This window comes from Spermophilus citellus (assembly GCF_964194105.1).
Source record: "Spermophilus citellus genome assembly, chromosome: 10".
Classification (NCBI taxonomy): domain Eukaryota; kingdom Metazoa; phylum Chordata; class Mammalia; order Rodentia; family Sciuridae; genus Spermophilus; species Spermophilus citellus.
In genome coordinates, this window is record NC_138197.1 from 4381624 (window position 1) to 4401226 (window position 19603).

Here is a 19603-nt window from a genome sequence, read left to right on the forward strand (position 1 = left end):
AGGGCTGCTCTGTGGTCAGTCTGCACTCTCACAGGAGCTCACCTTGCCAAGCATGACGGTGTTCTTCATCATGTCGCCTGCCCCTCCTGGAAGCACCCTGATTGCTGAGATCTAGATGGATGTGTAAAGACATCTCTGGCATGTGGCTGCTTTCTGGTGATCTCAATGCTGAGATTCAATGTTGGTGGATTCACTAAAGTTATTTAGTCAAAGCACATAGATCTCATGGATTTTTGAGAGCAGTCATGAAGTCACCCTTCAGCTCAAGTGACAGAGCCCTGTTAGAAGTGTCCCCCATGCCACCTCCTCCTCATCACCCCTGTGCAGTGGAAAACTCTAACCTCTGTCATGCACACTTGTGCCTCTATTGGGGCTCATTATAAATGTGAATATGCAGAATGCATTATTTTGTGTGTTTGTGAAATTCATCCCCATGGCAACAGTGCATTGATTTCTGTTATGTAATTGCCCATCACATGACTATGGCAAAATTTATGTGTTCATTTTTAGTTCACAGACAATGGATACTTTTAATTTTGAGCTATTAAGAGAAATGCAGTGGGGATAGCTCTTGTGGTTATGGTTTCCCATTGTGGTTTTAATTTGCATTTCCTTAGTAACAGATGGCATAAGGATATTCCATATGCTCGTCGACTACAGGAATATTGTCTTTCACAAAATGCATTTTCACGTCTGTAGCATGTTGTTCAAAAATCTTGTTTTCTGGTCAATATGTGACTTCATCAGTTTCAAGTCATTCCGTGAATGGCTAATACCTTCTCCAGTGAGACTGTTTGTATTTTCATTCTGTTGATAATCTCTTCTTTTAAACAGAAAATCTTAGGTTAAACACAGTTTAGCAAATATACAAATATTTTACTTTGTGATTAATATTTGGTATCCTGTTTAGAGAACCTGCTTACTGTAATGTCATGAGTGATTTTTCTTAGTTAACTTACAAAAGATTTATTGCTCTGTCTTATGCATTTGGGTGAGCATTTTATTTTTGTTTTCTTTTGTGGCACTGGGGATTGAATTCAGGGGAGCTCTAAGACAGAATGATATTTCCTATGACAAATTTTTTATGTCTTTATTGTTATTGTGAGATAGGGCTTGCTAAGTTGCTGAGACTAACCTCAAACTTGAAATCTTCCTGCCTCAGCCTCCAGTCTTCGGAATACAGGAGTGTCTCCACTATTCCTGGCTGAGCACTCTATTTGGAAGATTACTCTTACATATTGTGATGCAATGGTCAGTCCTATGCAAATGTATTGCTGAATTGGCACTTTTTTTTGTTAAAAGAAAAACTATTTCCCCTATTGAATGGTCATAAATCAGGTTCAAAAGAAATGTGTCTGTATTTAGATTTTGTATTCTCTTCCATTAGTGTATTCATCTCTTTTATTTGCCAATATCATATTGTCTTAACTACTGTAGCATTATCTTATTTCCTTTTAGCTTTATTTTCTTCTAATTCTGATCTTTTTTTTAAAGTTGTAGATGGACACAATACCTTTATTTTATTTATTTATGTAGTGCTGAGGCTAGAACCCAGTGCCTCTTGCGTGTGAGGCAAGCCGTCTACCACTGAGCCACACAACCCCAGCTCCTTAATTCTGCTCTTTTGTAAATATGTTTTGGCTTTATTTGATTCTCGGCATTGCCAAGTGGGATGTAGATTCCAGCAATCAACTGTGAATTCCTCACCTGGAGCCCTGGACACACTTCAAGGGCTGAGTGAAAGGAACCATTCAGTATGAAGTACAAAACTGTGCTTTGGGAACAGGAAGCAAAGACATCTGATGAAAGAAGTTGAAGGAGGCTACCGTTAGCAGACCTTCCCCTAAAGACTTGCCAGAGGAAATTCTTCAGGTGGAGGAAAGACAAAACGAGTGAAGATTTCCCGGAGCATCAGAAAACAGGGAAGAACAACTATGCAGTGGAAATATCATGTATATGAGAAAATACTTTTTCCTCATTGGTTAACAGATCTGATTATTTAAATAAGAATCAAGACCACTGTATACCCAAGAAAGTGATATTTAAAGAAGTGAAATGGCCTAAACAAAGTCGTTTTTCTACACTGTGCTGTATGTCATATTTACATATTTTAATTTCTAGACAACCACTATGAAATCTGAACAAAGTGATATACTCAAAACATCAGGCAAGTGGATTAAAAAAAAAAACAATTTGTTTGAATAACAAACGGCAGAAAAGATGACAATGACAACAATGAAGAAGAAGAAGAGGAGAGGAGAGGAGGAGGAGGAGGAGGAAGGGGTGGAGAAATAGAATAAGAAACAGAAAACAAACAATAAAAAGGCAGACTCCAGTTCTAAGGTATCAATAATGCCTTAATATCCTTAACATACTCATTAAAAGTCAGGGGTTGCCATTTGACCCAGCTATCCCTCTCCTCGATCTATACCCAAAGGACTTAAAAATAGTATACTACAGGGACACAGCCACATCAATGTTTATAGCAGCACAATTCACAATAACTAAACTATGGAATCAACCTAGATGCCCTTCAATAGATGAATGGATAAAGAAAATGGCATATATACACAATAGAATTTTACTCAGTAATAAAAGAGAATTAAATCACGGCATTTGCAGGTAAATGGATGCAGTTAGAGAAGATGCTGCTAAATGAAGTTAGAGAATCCCCCAAAAAACCAAATGCTGAATGTTTTCTCTGATATAAGGAGGCTGATTCATAGTGGGGTAGGGAGGGGGAATATGGGAAGAATGGACAAACTCTAGATAGGGCAGATGGGTGAGAGTTCAGGAAGGGAGAGGGTGTGGGATTAGAAATGATGGTGGAATGTGATGGACATCATTATCCAAAGTACATGCATGAAGACACGAATTGGTGTGAACATACTTTGTATACAACCAGAGCTATGGGAAAAAAATTGTGCTCTATATGTATAGTATGGATTGTAATGCATTCCACTGTCATATATAAATTAAAAAATAAAAAAGTCAGGTGTTGGCAAGTGAATAAAACAAGATAAAATAAATAAAAACATGAGCAAGATATGTACTACTAATAAAAAGCTCAACAAGTAACTAACTTCCTTCAACTATCAATTAGCATTATCAATAACCCCTCATAAAATAATTAAAAACATACTGGGCAAAGATTTGCTTAAAAAATACATAGAGAACAACATAGCTCCTAAACGCATGCAGATAAAATTAAAACTGTGATCCACGAAAATTTCAGTGTGGCACTGGGGATTCACACACCCTAGAACACGCGGGAGCTTCCCTGTAGGTGTGGAGCTGCACCAGGACACAGCGCCTCATACCCAGCACCCTGCACAATGCCTACCGCAGAGTGGCCTCCCAGTGGAATATTCTAGTCTGAGAGGGAATTCAGAGTTACAGTGGGTTCACATTTGACCTAGCCTTTTCCATTTCTGTGTTACACATTCCACCACACTGCCAGGACTTGCCGTCACGCAGACTTCTGAGACATCATTGCTTTGTCGTATCCAGAATGCCCAGTCTCACTGTCACCTATGATCCTTCTTACTAATTCTCATAGTACACCTGAAACCCAACATTTGTTCACTGTTTTGCTTACAAATATAGTTCAACTTTAAGTTCTATTAAAATCTTAAAGCTGTCTATTAATGGATTGTCACTTGAGTGGTTATTTGTACAATGAATGTATGTTTATTTATATTTTTATGTATTTAAAAATATGCCACATGTGTTAGACATCAGTATACAGAAGGAAGTTGCAGTCACAAAATCTACATAGGAGGACAATGAAACTTTCCATTTTATAAAATTATAATCATAACTGCTTTAAAAATTAAATAGCTAAAATACACTCTGATGTTTCCTTCTGACCTTAACATCTTATTTAGATTATTATGTGATGCAAATTATAAGCCGATTTTTAAAAATGTCATTTTGAGGACAATAACAAAGTAGTATTATTGAGAGGGCAGTGAACTCAAGCATAAAATGCCCTAATTTATCCCCTTCCAGTTACCCACTTACTATGCAGTGCCTACCAGCCAAAAACATAATTACTTGGACAAGATTGCTATGGTTTAAGTGAGAAAGCATAGGTTAAATCATTAAATAGTTGCATTTTTAAATTATACATTCAGATCTATTACTTGGAGTTTTCTGATTTCTGTTTTTTTTTCCTCCAGAATATTAAAAAACCTCACAAACTAACTGTATCTCGACTATCTAATATTTAGTTTCATGACTATTTATGGCAAAAGAACATAGTAGAGATGACATTTTAATTGTATGTACAAATATTTCAATAATGGGAGGGAAGCTTATTGTACTCAAAGTCAGAGTGAATTCTCAACTGTCTTTGGGTGATCCATTCCCTGAGTAACTTTTCAGATTTTGGTGTTGCAGATACCTCAAAGTTTTGTGTTCTTTACCCTTAAGATTTAATCTGACTAGTAATTTGAAGGGAATTCCATCCATATGCTTATAATTTAAAAAGCTTTTCACCCATTCCTATGTTTGATGTCCAGAACTCAATTGAGACACTACTTTCAGGGGTCTTTTGGCAAGATGGTACTAAGTGACAAACGAAAAGCTTCAGTTTGGAATTCAACGTTCACAGTATTATATACATTGTGAACTATATTAAGAAGCCTTCTCATTCTGAATCTGAATGTCATAAATTAATTGTTAGTTTGAAGGTTATTCAATGGCGTTAAAAGATAACAAGGATTACTCTAATGTTAGAAGTCAGTACATTTTCCTGTTAAATTGTATGAATATTTTTATAGAAAAATGTTAGTATTATCAGTAATCTATTAATTTTCCTTACTATTTATTATTTAGTGAGTTAATATTTAATGAACTATTTCAACAGCATATTTGCATCTACTTGACCAGATTTTTCAAAGAAGTTATATTTGTCTGCTCTTTAAAAACAGGGTCTAAAGTGGTTGTGGTGACACATGCTGTAATCCCACTGGACAGGAGGCTGGGAAAGAGGATTATGAAATTTAGACTGGATTCGACACTTTAGTGAGAACCTGTCTCAAAATTAAAAATAAAAAGGGCTGGGGAGGTAGCTTTGAGGTAGAGTGCCTTGGGTTCAATCCCCAGCAAGGCAAAAGCAAAACAAAAAACTTATTGTGGATGGGGGAGTGGCTCTGTGGTCTAGTGCTTTCCTCCCATGTGGGAGGCCTGGTGCTCATTCCCAATACTGCAAAGGAAAAATACATGGGTTTTGTTTGTTTCTATTACAGCATAATCCATGATTACTAAGCATGAATGATTTGAAGGTAAAAAATAACTGTAAGTTATCTTAATGATTATCATTTAATTTATTCTCTATAATGAAATGAAAATTCATTGACAACTTGATTACCTATGCAGTTACTACACATATTTTTTTTAAATAAGAGTCTTAACAACTATGGTATGACCCTGTGAAATAATAAAATATAGGAATGCATAACCAAAATATATTGGAAAATAACTGACTCAATTTAAGTCTTGCTTCTGTATAATTGTAGTGCACACAGACTAAACATAAAAGTAATTTGACATAGAAGAATTATTTTCTCCAAGCACTGCAGACATTCATAAATATGCACAAACATGTAGTTTAATCTACTTAAAATATTAAAATCATATACAATCCAGTTATACATATATATGTATATGTATACACATACACATTTATATATACAAATGTATTTAAATACATGCGTGCACATGTTATATATTGTTTGATGAGGTTTGGGAAGGCACTTTCATGGTATGGTAACTTTAATTCTTCTGTTTTCTGTTTTGAAAAGTGGTTTAATGTTATGCTCATGGAGGAAAACTGAGCTTCAAGAGTACCTTATTCTGAAGCCAAGAATGTCAGATTAGTACATGGAGTGTGTGTGTCACTACTTTCTTCTTTATCCAATCCATCTGGTCTTTACACAAGAAATATTAAAAAAAAAGAAGTGGCCCTGGCTGCTAACCTCTGTAGCCTTACTGGATGATACGATGGGTTGAAGCTAAACTCTTTCTCTTGGTCTTTACCCAAAGTTAAGCATTCATGAGACCTCACACTGTGTGTGGTATTGGGTCAGGCTACTGATACTCAGTTTGAATATTTAGTGAAGAAACAACTTGGTACAGTGGCAAGAGCTCTTTACTTTCAAAGATATGAAGTTATCTATGTTGCTGCCAGTTATTATGTTTCAGATATTGGTCAACACACCTAACCTTGCCTAATATAAAATAATATCTTTTGCATCATGCAAAACAAACTTTTAAACTCGTTGAGAAAAACATACAAAACTGATTTCAAGAGTTAATACATCTCTGAGAAGATGAGGAGGGAGCTATGTGCCAAAGGAGGTGGACGACCTTGAGAAGTTGCAAGGGCAGAGGGACTGCCTGCCTGCTTAGGGCCCTGAGGAATGCCAGCCCTGACCCTCTTCACTTTATCTCAGTGAGATTTATTTTGGCTTCTGAACTTCAGAACTGTATGATAATAAATATCTGCTGCTTCCCACCCGCCTCACCCTGTCCCCGGGATTGAACTCAGGGACACTCTAACACTGAGCTACATCCCCAGCCCTATTTTGTATTTTACTTAGAGACAGGCTCTCACTGAGTTGCTTAGCAACCTTGCTGTTGCTGAGGCTGGCTTTGAACGCATGATCCTCCTGCCTCAGCCTCCCTGAGCTGCTGGGATTACAGGCATGTGCCACCACACCCTGTAATATCCATTGTTTTAATATGCTAAATGTATGGTTTAGCAATTTATTTATTGCTGCAACAGAAATATGAGACAAGTACCTCACTTTATAAGATAAGCTAATTATTTGAAGGGTTGTCATTTGCTTCTTAGCTAAACTTAAATTGTTCTATAATAGTGCTGTTTAATATACAGAATAAATAAGTTACAAATTAACTTTTATTATTTTAAAAATATTGTTTTACTCAACTATCCAGGCAGGAACGACAATCTTATATGACTTCTTAGGGGTACTTTAGAAATGTTGCCTTTCTGTCTACCCTACTCTTGAAGCCCAATGTTAGTTCCATAAATCTGATCTTTCTCTTGTCTAAAATTAATCTATATTGACCCATCTTTCTTAGATGGTCCATATAGCATTTGAAGTGATTTTGTGGAACTGGGCTTTTAAAAACACTTTTAATTTGATATAATTTCTATTTTAAAAGGGTAAATTTTCTTCTCTGGTATCAGTATAATATTACTGTTTACATTTAAAATTAAATTTCAGATTATACATAAGAAAAATTAGCAAAAACGCACAAATATATTTGTTTTAGTAAGAAGCAGAGTAAACAACAAAGTATTTGGAAATATGCATAGGTGTAGCACATAAAAGTCTAAATATATTCTACAATTTCTGCTCTGAATCCATGTTTTTCTTTTAGCTCTTTGATGTGGAATTCCTTTACCCAGTTTGGATTATTAGTACAAAGAATGTACTGTTGGGAAAATGAAACAGACATTAAGAATAAATTTTACTTATTGAAAAATTTGTAACTGCTTTCCAAAGATAAATATGACAGTCGTTTGGCAAGCATGCACCAAAACTCATGATTAAGCCTGAGAAAATTTCCGGACATCTAACAGAGTAGTTGGCGGTGTGCACACTCCATCAAATGGGTGTGAGAAAATGTTATTGAATCATACTGACACAGAGAGCCGTCTCGTGTTCAGTATCAAGCATAGCCAGATCCGTGAAGAACCTCTGACTTAACCTTATATATTCTTTAAGATGAAATGTGAATGGGGTAAATGGCTTGGGAATTTCACTTAAGAAATGCATAGGAAAGGGGCTGGGGTTGTAGCTCAGTGGTAGAGCACTTGCCTAGCAGTGTGAGGCCCTGGGTTCGATCCTCAGCACCACATAAAGATAAATAAATAAAATAAAGTTATTGTATTCATCTACAACTACAAAAAATATTTAAAAAGAAAAAAAATGTATAGGAAAGTCATTGTTTTTTCACTGGTATACTGAGAAATACACACAAATACGGGAAAGTGCTGATTAATTCAATGTTTTAAAAGTCTATAATTTTAAAAAAATGGCTTTTAAATTTAAAACAGACAAAAAGTTTTAAAAATAAAAGCCCAGTCTTGGAAAGCATAAGCACCATCTTAGCACCACCTCATTTGCAGTGGAATTATGCTAGGAATTATTTCATCCTGTGATCCACAATCATCATATACATTCATAATCATAATTTCAAGTTGTCTACTATGTGCTCTTATTTTAAGTTCTTTTTAACCGAAATTTATGAAAGCAGTTGTACCGTCCTCTCTAATCTGTGGAGGTCACACAAGACAGGCTTTCAGTGTGATGCAAGTTCCAGAGAAGAAGTCACCTGTTCAACTTTGAAAAGTGGTAGAAGCTTTTGCCACTACTAGACCTGCACAGCTTTATTTTCCATAAAGTGTGCCTGTTATCTGTGAGCCACCTGGAAGTTATGCTAGAGGTATTCGTATTTATATATTGAAAAAAGGTTTGGTGGAGCTCTATACTTCTAGTACAACTAATATTAACTTCATTTTTTTTGGCTTAAGATATTAAGGAATATTTTGACTCTTTATTTTGGCACTATTAAGTTGGATTATATTGTATATTAAACTAGTTTGTGATTTTTTTTACAAAACTTTGAGGAGAACATAAATGTTAAAAAATTCTGGAAAATTCAACCAGTGTCAGGTTTTCATACAAATAGGTACTAAGTAGTATAGATGTCATATATATAATATATATATTTTATTTTTATGATAATATATAATATTTACAATATTATATATAATGTACATAATATAATATATATACACTTATATTTTATATATATAAATGTACTTAAGCTGTTAAACTCAAATATTTATGCCTCAAAATTTTACAGTGGTGAGAAATTTCAGGAATACTTTAATACAGATTTAAAAAAAAATTGGCACTCCAAGTGCTAAATTAGAGTAGTAAATAATGTATTCACCAAGAAATTTTAAATTGGGCATAAATTTGTACTCTGCAGGAAAAGTACTATAAAGTGTTCAAGATGATCCAGAAAACAGGAATTCTATTTTCCTAAGATTCATTACAAATGATGCATTGACACCTTTAAAATGGTTTATGGACTTTGGAATCTCTCTTTATTTCTTAATTTGTATTCCAGATAGATCAGACTGGTTACTTTCTGTCTCCAACTTATAAGGTTATTATTTGCATGTAATTTGGCATTTCTTTTTTAAAAATATATATTTATTTTTCAGGTGTAGATGGACATAGCACAATGCCTTTATTTTTATATGGTGCTGAGGATCAAACCTGGGTCCTGCCAGTGCTAGGCGAGCGCGCTACTGCTGAGCCACAATCCCAGCCCAAATTTGGCATTTCTTAAAACATAGAAAACATAGGAATATCATCAAAAGGAAAAATTATTCTGAAATAGCACTTTTTTTTTTTTTGGTACCAGGAATTGAACTCAGGGGCACTCAACCACTGAGCCACACTCCCAGTCCTAGTTTGTATTTTTTTTAGAGACAGGATCTTTCTGAGTTGTTCAGCTCCTCATTACATTCCTGAGGCTGGCTTTGAACTCGTGATACTTCTGCCTCAGTCTCCCCAGCGCTGGGATTATAGGCATGCACCATTGTGCCCGGCTGAAATAGCTTACTTTAAAAGAAATGGAGTTAATTTTTAATCAGTGAACATTATCAAAAGCATTATTCTTGTCACAATTTTTTAAAGATAATTTCTATTGTAAACCTTGGCCAGTGTTGATTTGAAGCAGTGATGCCCTAAGAACAGGGAGCCAGGAGAAAGAAGAGATAGAATAAAAAATGAATAGAAAAGTCATAAAAGGTGAGGCTCATTGTATGAATCCCATGTTAATTCTAATGATAAAGGTAATTTCTATGAACAATCCAAGTAATTTATAATTTAATTATGACTCTTGGAAACTATAAATAGGCATGTTTTACTGTATTTACGGTTATTTTATAATACCATGCTTTTGGAAAGGAAAATATATAAGCTTTAAATAATTATCAAATTTATTTTACATTCTTTTATTGAATATGGAATTTTTTTCTGCCTTTATACAATTCCAAAATCTTTGATTTGCAACAATAAGCGTGGACTCTAATTTTCCATGCAATTTGCCACAGTGTAAAGATAAATTTTAAGTACAACATTTAACCAGGAGCAAAGCCTGAGCCGCCTTGCAGTTGTGTCTGGGGCCATTCACTGTCATGGTTCCTGTCTGCTGTCAAACCTGCTGTCTTCACATTTTGCATTCAGTGTTCTCTTGCACAGCATCCCCAGAATACATTATTTTTATGTTTTCAATCCAAACAAAATATATATGCTTTCATACAAGTCACATGTGTGTGTTTGGCAGGCCACACATTAGAATATAATATGCTGTTTTCTCATAGATCAGAAACGGATTCTTCCTTTTCTCCTTTAGTCAGAGTATAAGGCCACAATTGCAATCATTGCTTTAGGCTTGTGCTTTGAATCTGTATTACTCTGTTCTCTCATTTCGATGACTTTTGCTATTGTTGTGCATGCATGAGAGGTCCTCTCCTTCTTAAGAAAAACAAATATGGGAAAGGTTTCATTAGAATCCATTTTCTGTAGGTTAAGGGGAAGCAATAACTGTAAATAAAAAAAATCCCTTTGGATACTATTTTGTTCTACCATGGTGATGTAACTTCTGCCAAAAAGGCTTTACTTTCTGTTCTACTTCATTCTTCAGAAAATATATAAAATGTCACTTGGGAGAGATTTAACCAAGTAAATAGAGACATTTTGGATCAAAATACACTATGTTTTGCTTTTAGACTTAGCTAAAATTCGTGATTAATTTATTTCTTGTTTTTGGTTATTAGCAATGTCCCAGGATGGCAGAAGCCACTATCACAGAGGACCTCCACTGTAGACATTCCTGTGAGACTTGGGCCTCTGGAACATCTGGGCTAGTAGGATTATGGGTCCCATCAGCAGTCAAGCAGAAGCTTCTACCTGGAGGGAGAGAAGCTGGGGAAGGGGTGCCAGGGAGGGAGGGAGGTGTGCCCCAGCATAGCAAACAGTTGGCCTATCCTGCAAGGAAGGCAGGTCCTGGAGGCTGCAGCAAGACACATAGAGATCAGAATGACAATTGGAGGAGCTGATAGCATTTCTTTTAAGCTCTGATGAGGCCATTGAAGGAACTCAAAGGATGATGTCAGCATCAGCAGACTCATGGTGATGTGGTCTGATAAGAGATACTTTAACATAAAAATATCCAAAATGGATATCATTGTGCTGCAGTGAAAATGGATAATGCTTTGAAGCTGTAGAGTTTTGACAAGGTGTGTGTGTGGTGGGGACTTCTGTTACATGAAATTCAGAACACTATTGTGAGTAATATTTTTCCTTATGTTCTCCTGTTTTTTAAAAGACACTATTTATCTTTCAAAACAGAGAAAATAAACTAAAAAAATTAAATGTGACAGTAGTCCAGTAGCAGTACTATTGACTCCTACTTGTAGTACCAAGAGAAACTATTGCCTTACCTTGGAGAGAGCTGCTGTGTGGGCCAATCTGCAGGTGAAGTTCTATTCAGCAGTCAAAAGAAAGCAGTCCTATTGAATACATGCTGTCTCTGTCCCATTGACAAACAAGGATATTGAGTCAAAGGCCGTTTGCGTCATCTGTCCGAGACCTTTTCTCCAAAATGCGGGAGAGTCAGGATGAGAACCAATATACTCAAGATCCCACCATCTTATACATTAAACTCCTCTTTGGTCAGAAATATAATCTTTAGTAATATTGGATGGACATTGCATTTAATATTCCTATCACATCTTATTTATTTGATTATGTACAATATTAAAATATTTGCAGTAATCATGGTAGCCTGAGAATTGAGAATTTTTTTAAAATGCAGAAATAAGTACAAGAAACCAAAGTCAATAGCATTAAAATGTTTTCTCTTACATCAAAGACCTTGTGCCACGATTACTGGCAAATACTTATGCAGTCATCTTAAATAAATCACAGAGGCTGAACGTTGTATATATAGGGAAAACAATTACTTAAATGAATCCACAGAGATGTTGAATATCTCCACCTCAAGCAGGTCATCTTTGCTTGAGAAAACTCTTTGGAATAGGAAATACTATTTTAAGTTCAAGGACTGAAGGATTAAACCAAACTCATTTTTATTTAGTCAGATGTGAAAAAAATACAGAGTTAATTGGTGGGAAAGATCGGACTGTACCAGAATCCAATTATGGAGTCTTCAAAATACTAGTGAAATAAAAGTTAATGAGACATTTTAAGGACATTAGAATTTTATGATACTGATTTGTTTTGAAAAATGGCAAGGATAAACTTAAATTTAATATGATGAATTAAATTCTCTGTGTTCATTTTTGAATTTCAACAGAAAGATAATGTAATTAAATATGTGTGTGTATGTTTCCAATTATGAATTTCTTTTGTTCTTTTCTCTCTTTATATTGATCTTGATCTAATAATTATCAGAAAAGTGTGGTCAGTTTTATTATTATGTCCTCTGAATTATAGTAAATGTGTAGGGATGGATTACTCCAGTCAGCTCTAATTCAAACATGATGAACAGATGCCATCATGTAATTACAACCATGAATCTACATTATTTTAATAAGTACTATAATAGGGAGTGAATTGGTTTGGCATCACTATAAAGTGCTTATTAAAATGTGCTTTTCTTCCCTTACAAATAAAGTTAGTACACATTAATTTTAATATTATAGTAATTAACTTGAGTATTATAAAGTTACTTAATTGTATAGTCTTTAGAAAATATTATGTAGTCTTTTTAATGGACATAGGCTTATTTTATAAGTAAATGGCTATAATAAATCAGTTATTAAGTTATTCAGTTCTTAAATAGATGGGTCATAAAAAGATGGATTATGATCTGTAACTATATAAAAGCAAATGAAAGAAGAGTGAGAGGAATTACTATCATGCACATAAAATATCATCTATAATTATTTACACCAGAAAATTATATCTGAGAATAAAAACAATAAAAACTGGTAACCATAAAACTGTATTAATTTGAAAATTCAAGTATTAGCAATTATTTTTTTAAAAATGTTACTTATTATATTTCCAATATAGCTATATTAGACAAAGTAATAGGTACACATGTTTTTAAAATGATACACTTTTACAAATTACTTTGTAATTTGGTATATATATGGAAAATTTATTTTTATTCCTTTACAAAGCTTTGAAATGATTTTTTAGTGTTATCAATTCAGGGATACATCTTCATTTGTGGGAGATAGTCACAACTAGTAATACACCTTGAGCATATCCCAAAAATCTAGCACTAAATTGACAAATATATACCACAAAGCAATTGAAAAAGTAAACACAGTTTTATAGTGTAAATTATATGTTTTAAATTTGTATGTATATTCATGTCGTCCATTAGACTGCAGAAGTTTCAACAACAAGGGCCACATCTTATTTATAATATTTTATTCTTAGAGCTTATCACAATGTTTACCATGGTAGGAAATTAATTTTTGTATTAGGTAGATATGCTTCTGACTGTAATCAACAGGAAACTCCAGGATCATAGCTTAAATCAATATAGGTAATCCTTCTCATCTGACAAAGAAACTGGAGGTATGCATTCTAGGCTTAAAGCAGCATCTCAGTCATGAAATGTCTCTCTTCACCTGTCTTGTTCTCAACTTACATGTTATGAGAGGGACTTCACCTGGCTTTTCCAAACCATATCCTAGTTCAGGTAGGAGGAAAGCAGAGCAGTGAGAGCTTTTCATATTGATGCTCTCTTCTGAGCAGAGGTTACCTGCCTGTCTTCCCCAGGTGGAGATCATTAGGGAAGAAGGAGACTAATCATGGTTTGTCCTCTGGGGTTGCCATAAGGATTTCTGCACACAGAGTAGAATAGAGAATTCATTCAACTTCAACAAATTGGGTTTAGTTAGCAGGAGCCAAGGAAACAATTGTGTAGTTTAGTAGACAACAAATATTCCAGTTTTTTTAATTTTGTGATGGACAATGTTGCAATTACAAATGCATGAATTCTTCTATAATTTTGGTTATACTGGGAGAGAAAGTATGCAATACTGAAAAGATGCTTTGTTTTTCAATTGGTTTTCTCAATATAGGGCTTGATCTAACAATGACAATGGAAATTCAAATGTGTGCTTATGTCCTTTCCTAGGCTTTGAAAAACAAATATGAACCTAGATTCCATTCATCGATTAATTGAGGAAACTCAAATCTTCCAGATGCAACAGTCGTCGATCAAGCCAGGCTGTGACAAGGAAGCTCCTAGCCCCTGCCCTAGGGACACCTGCGGTTCCTGCTTGCCACCTTGTGGGCTATCCTCTCCTGCAGCCTGTGACTTCAGTGCTCATCCCTTCAACGCCAACAAATGGGATATTTGTGAGGAACTCCGCCGGCGGGAACTTGAGGAAGTCAAGGCCAGGGCGGCTCAGATGGAAAAGACCATGCGCTGGTGGTCGGACTGCACTGCCAACTGGAGAGAAAAATGGAGTAAAGTTCGAGCCGAGAGGAACAGTGCCAGGGAGGAAGGAAGACAACTTAGAATAAAACTAGAGATGGCCACGAAGGAGCTGAGCGCACTGAAAAAGAAGCAAAGTCTGTCACTTCAAAAGGACACAGTAACCCAGGACCTGGAGCTTCGTAGTTTTGAAGGGTCCCACCACCGGAAAGACCAGCTTCAAACTAGTTCACCAATGTGGGGCTCCATCGGTTTGGAGAAAAAACAACTTGTTGAGGAGGAGAACACAAAAAGTAAGGTAAGAAAAAATCCGCTCAGGAATCCAGACATCTCTGCACTTTGAACCTTGTTCAGACCCCTGGGGCAAAGGAGAGGAACAGACCCACCAGCGCCTTTCCCTGGGCCAGCAGGGCCACAATCTGGGTGGGCCAGGTGACACTGATTCACTCTTCCACAGATCTAGGGGAGGGAAGTCCAAGACTAAGGTGTCTGCCGGATTCCCTTCTCCTGAGGCCTCTCTCCTTGGCTTGTAGGGTCTTCTCCCTGTGTCTTCACCTCATCTCTTCTCTGTGTCCAGATTTCCTCTTCCTACAGGGACAGCATCACTGATTCCTCTCCAATGCCCCCTTTTAACTTGATCACTGCTTGAAAGACCATATCTCCAAAGCAATCCTGCTCTGAGCTATCAGGGATGGGTATGGAGTTTTCAGGAACAGGATTAATCATATTGTGAATTTACTAACATAGCAAAAAAATGGTGCAGCATTTAAAAAATGTGAACAGAAAATATTTGGAGAGATTTCTCTCCATTCACCCTAAGTGTGTCAATAATCATACAATATTAGAGGAGATTGTTGCTTAAGGCTTTAGACTAGCCTTGCTACTTGGAAAAAGATAACTTTGGGCAAATATAAAGAATACATCCCATGATTCATACTTGGAATTTCTAGGGTTGTTTGCATCTTGAGATTTATGGGAATTCTGCATAAAATAAAGTTTCTAAAAATGTGTTTTAATAGTTCATACATTCATTTATCAATAATCTCCTCCCCCTTTTTATGACCTGGTAAGTGCTTAGGAACATACTTAGGGAAATTTTAGAAACTCATGAAAGCTTGGTCCATAAAATCATATTGTTACCCCATCTATGAAATTCCATCTCTAAAAACCTGTTGGTCAACATCTTGCAGCTTTAGAATTTATCTAAAATCTTAAGTTTTTTATACTGTTTGCAATTTATGTTAGATATAGTCTATATCCCATTGCAAATGAAGAATTTCAACAGACTGAAGTAACATGATTATTTCTACTGGTTTGGTCTTCTAATTGCTTTTGCTTACCTTGACAATGCAGGCTGCTAGTACCTTTATGTACATCTTCCTAGGAATGGGAATTGTTCTCCAAATTCAATTTTGTTAATATATAAATTTGGAAATAGAGATTGGCTACAGGAATGTAGTCAATATAATGTGCCATAAATCCACAAAATATTTCTTTATTAATAGAAGTCACTAGACTGTATTTGAGAAAATGGAAGATTTTCTGTACACATATTATGCTGGGAAATTCTTAAATTCTTACACTTTCATTTGGAATATCTTTGTGTCATTAGTGTCAAGAACAAATAATACATAGATGTATTTATTCAGAGTTTTATTTTGGAAAAAATACATAAAATGCCTTGTGATTGCAAGAAAATAAATGTTTTCTATTGAAGAAATTTCACTTGGTTTTTTACTTTGACAAGTTTCACTGCTAGCTCTGAACACACAAGAAGAAAACCTGTGAACATAGAATTTAGGTGAACACTTTACTTAACCAATGACTTTTTTTTTTCTTAGACCTTAAAAATGAAATACAGGACTCATTTTATTGTTTTTAAAGTATTGTAAATAATTGAAATATTAATTATGAAGACAATTAAGACATGGATAATACTAGGTAACTTGGTGTTCACATAGTATTTTAAAAAGAAAATACTACAATCAAGTATCATTGAAATTTTAATTGCACTTAGCTTTCTTCTATTTAATTCTCATAAGTCAGGTCAAATTTAAATTATAAACAAATATCCACAACATGAGTTCAACGGAGTTTTGGAATTATTACACAGGATTTTTGGTTCAGAATGCTGTCCTGGTAATCGAAGCCCATGTTTATTAAAATGTCTTAATTTCTATGTGAGATCTGACTAGTGAACTAAAATTAAACAAGCATGCATATTAAAACATTCAGGACCTTCCTGAAAATTCATTCATTCTATCCCATCCTTAAAAAATTGTTTTAAAAATCATTTTTGTTTTTACTTTGAAACTCTCAAGAGCCTTGTGACAAAATAAGTTTTAAAAAAGAATTAATCGGTTTATTAAAAACTCTACATCTACTCAAATTTACCCAGGTTTATTTTTAGTTGTGATTAGGAAAAGAAGACAAACTGCAAGTTAAAGTGGACCCCTGGAGAAATTGTTTTATAATAATGTTAGAATACAGACAGAAATAAGTTTGAAGGAGAATGTGATTTTGTTGGGTCACACAATATGACCCTTAGGGAATGATAATGAAATGCAAATATAGATTTGATGTTTATCACAACATTTATTTTCCTTTGAGAATGTTTTGCTTATGAGTTTTTTTCTGAGTCTAAAATATTCAACACAATAATTGGATATGTTTTCCTTTTCTCAGGAAGAAGGTGTGATTCTTGATTCATTAAGATTAAATGAGGAGATGAAACCAAATCCAGATAGCACTGATTTGTTCAGGAAGGGTGGTTTTGGAAGCTGTGCCCTGAAGCCTGGGCTGAGACTGCCAGCAGGGAACCTGTCCCCCGAGAATGCAGTGACTAAAGTCTCAGCCTGGCAGCTGCCTTTGGATGACTTCCAAGAAATCCTGTGGAAGGAGAGAGAGTAAGTGCTCATCTTTGTCTCCCTGAACAGAATTCCTTCAGTCTGATAAGCTGGTCATTTGATGATGCATTTGACCTACATGTAGACACAAGTTGTAAGATCTATGCCCAGCATGTGTGAGGCCCTGGATTCAATCCCCAGGGATTGGAAAAAGAAAAAAGTGTACGATTTGAAAAGATGAGCTACACACACACACACACACACACACACACACTCACATACTCTCACACACACACTTTTAATTTTGAAAAGTAACTCATAACTTGTTAATCCTTACCATTCTTTTAAGATGACTTTTACCATTAACATGTTATCATCTCTCATTAGGCTAATGGTAATTGTATTTGGATTTTTAATGTAGACTTTCAAAATACTGTGTATTCTCTATGTTTTATAGCTTTATTAGACTTTAGTGAGTCAACAAAGATGAATAAATGTTAATATTATTAATGGACAAATCAGTTTTGTGGCTCATTAATCACAGAAAGGAACCCTTACATGCTGTCCAAGGTGAAATAGAGGAAGCACGCTGGACTTGAGACTAGGTGACCTGGACCTCCTTCTCCCTGGTTCTGACATGTTCTAGACAGAGATATTGGGCTACTGTTTCCCTTAAGGACACAAGGTGGCGCTACTATGCTGCTACTATCCTTTAGTAACATATGTTCCTAATCCTGTTTGTTTGTTCTGTTGATATTGGGGATTGATGGAATTTTTGATGCATTTTAAATATTGCTCAACCATTGAGCAATATTCCCAGCCCAGTCTTGTATTTTATTAGAGACAGGGTCTCAATGAGTTGGTCAGGCCCTATGGTTGCTGAGGTGGGCTTTGAACTGATGATCCTCCGGCCTCAGCCTCCTGAACCGCAGGGATTACATGCGTTCGGCAAAATCCTGGTTCTTAAAGCAACGCCTCCACATACTCCATCGATGCCTCATAAGCATGGCTGGACAGCCCATCTCATCTTTTGGCTGGGATGGCTCAAATTTTCAGGTAGCTGGAAGGCTGGGAGTGGGATGTCTGAAGTTTGGATCACTCACAGTTCTGGAGGTTGGCCTTGGTTCTCATCAGGGGTCTCTGTTGTAGCACTCACCATAGGATTGCATGGTTTCCTCCCAGCCCAGTGGTTAAATTGCATGAGAGCATCTTAAGATCACCCAGAAGATAGGTCGAATTTTAATGACGTGAAGTCAGGGAGTGTTTCTTCTGACAGTTTTGGTGGAGGCAGTCTCACTGGCCCACTCAGGCTCCAGGGTGAGGGCCCCTGGCAATGGGAGGAGTGTGGATTATTTCATGATCAGGGCAGATAGGAGGCAGTCACGTGGGAGACACCTTTGTCCTGTCTTCCTCTTCATGGCACCCTTGTGAGGATTACACACAAATGGTGTCTGGGAAAGAGGCCAAAATGTGAAATACTTGATATGTGATATGTTGTGTGTGTGTGTGTGTGTGTGTGTGTTTCCTTCATGATTAGCTTAAAAGCATTACCATAATGTGGATGGAATTTTTGATGCATTTTAAAATATACCTACCAAATCTGAAAGTAATTATTTCTCCATCTCCTTAGTTAAAAGACTCTAAATGGGTAGAGCTAGAAAAAGAATAGGGATGTACACACACCCATAGATGAAAGGATATATTATATACTTCTATATATGTCACATATTTAAATAATTATATAATATAGATTTTTATAGATGATATAAGTATATAATATAAATATGATATATTTGATATCTGGTTTATATTGACTCAAATAGTAATAAGCATGTGCACAAGCTTTGCAAATGCCCTGCAGCTGTTTATCTGCCATTCCTTCTCCATCAGCCTGAAGTGTCTCACTATTCACTCTCCATTTTTCGAGCAATACTAATTCCTTTTTGCAGATTTTTTTATCTGTGCTTCAAAACATTTATAGATTGTGTTAAATGTTCATCTGTGTACTAATGTATACTATATTATTCTACCATCAAGTATAAATTCCTAATAGAGGAAAAAAAAAACATTAGTAGAAAAAAGAACGAAACTGAGTAGGATTTACACTTGTACACATGTTGAAAATATCATCTGACACTTGAAGTCTCAGTGAAATTGGAGCTTCTTAGTTTTTATTTCTTGAAGGATTTAGCTCTCTGTAGTCACATACTTCTCTC

The 19603-nt window shown here is 35.5% G+C and overlaps 1 pseudogene across 1 annotated transcript in view; it reads left to right on the top strand.

Moving 5' to 3' along the window:
• The window catches only part of LOC308659076 (coiled-coil domain-containing protein 102B-like), a 184023-nt pseudogene that overhangs the window by 16219 nt on the left and 148201 nt on the right, over positions 1-19603 (top strand). The window contains exons 2-3 of the transcript XR_014024301.1: positions 14239-14839; positions 17227-17447. The product of XR_014024301.1 is annotated as a coiled-coil domain-containing protein 102B-like (transcript). The remainder of the gene's footprint in view (positions 1-14238; positions 14840-17226; positions 17448-19603) is intronic.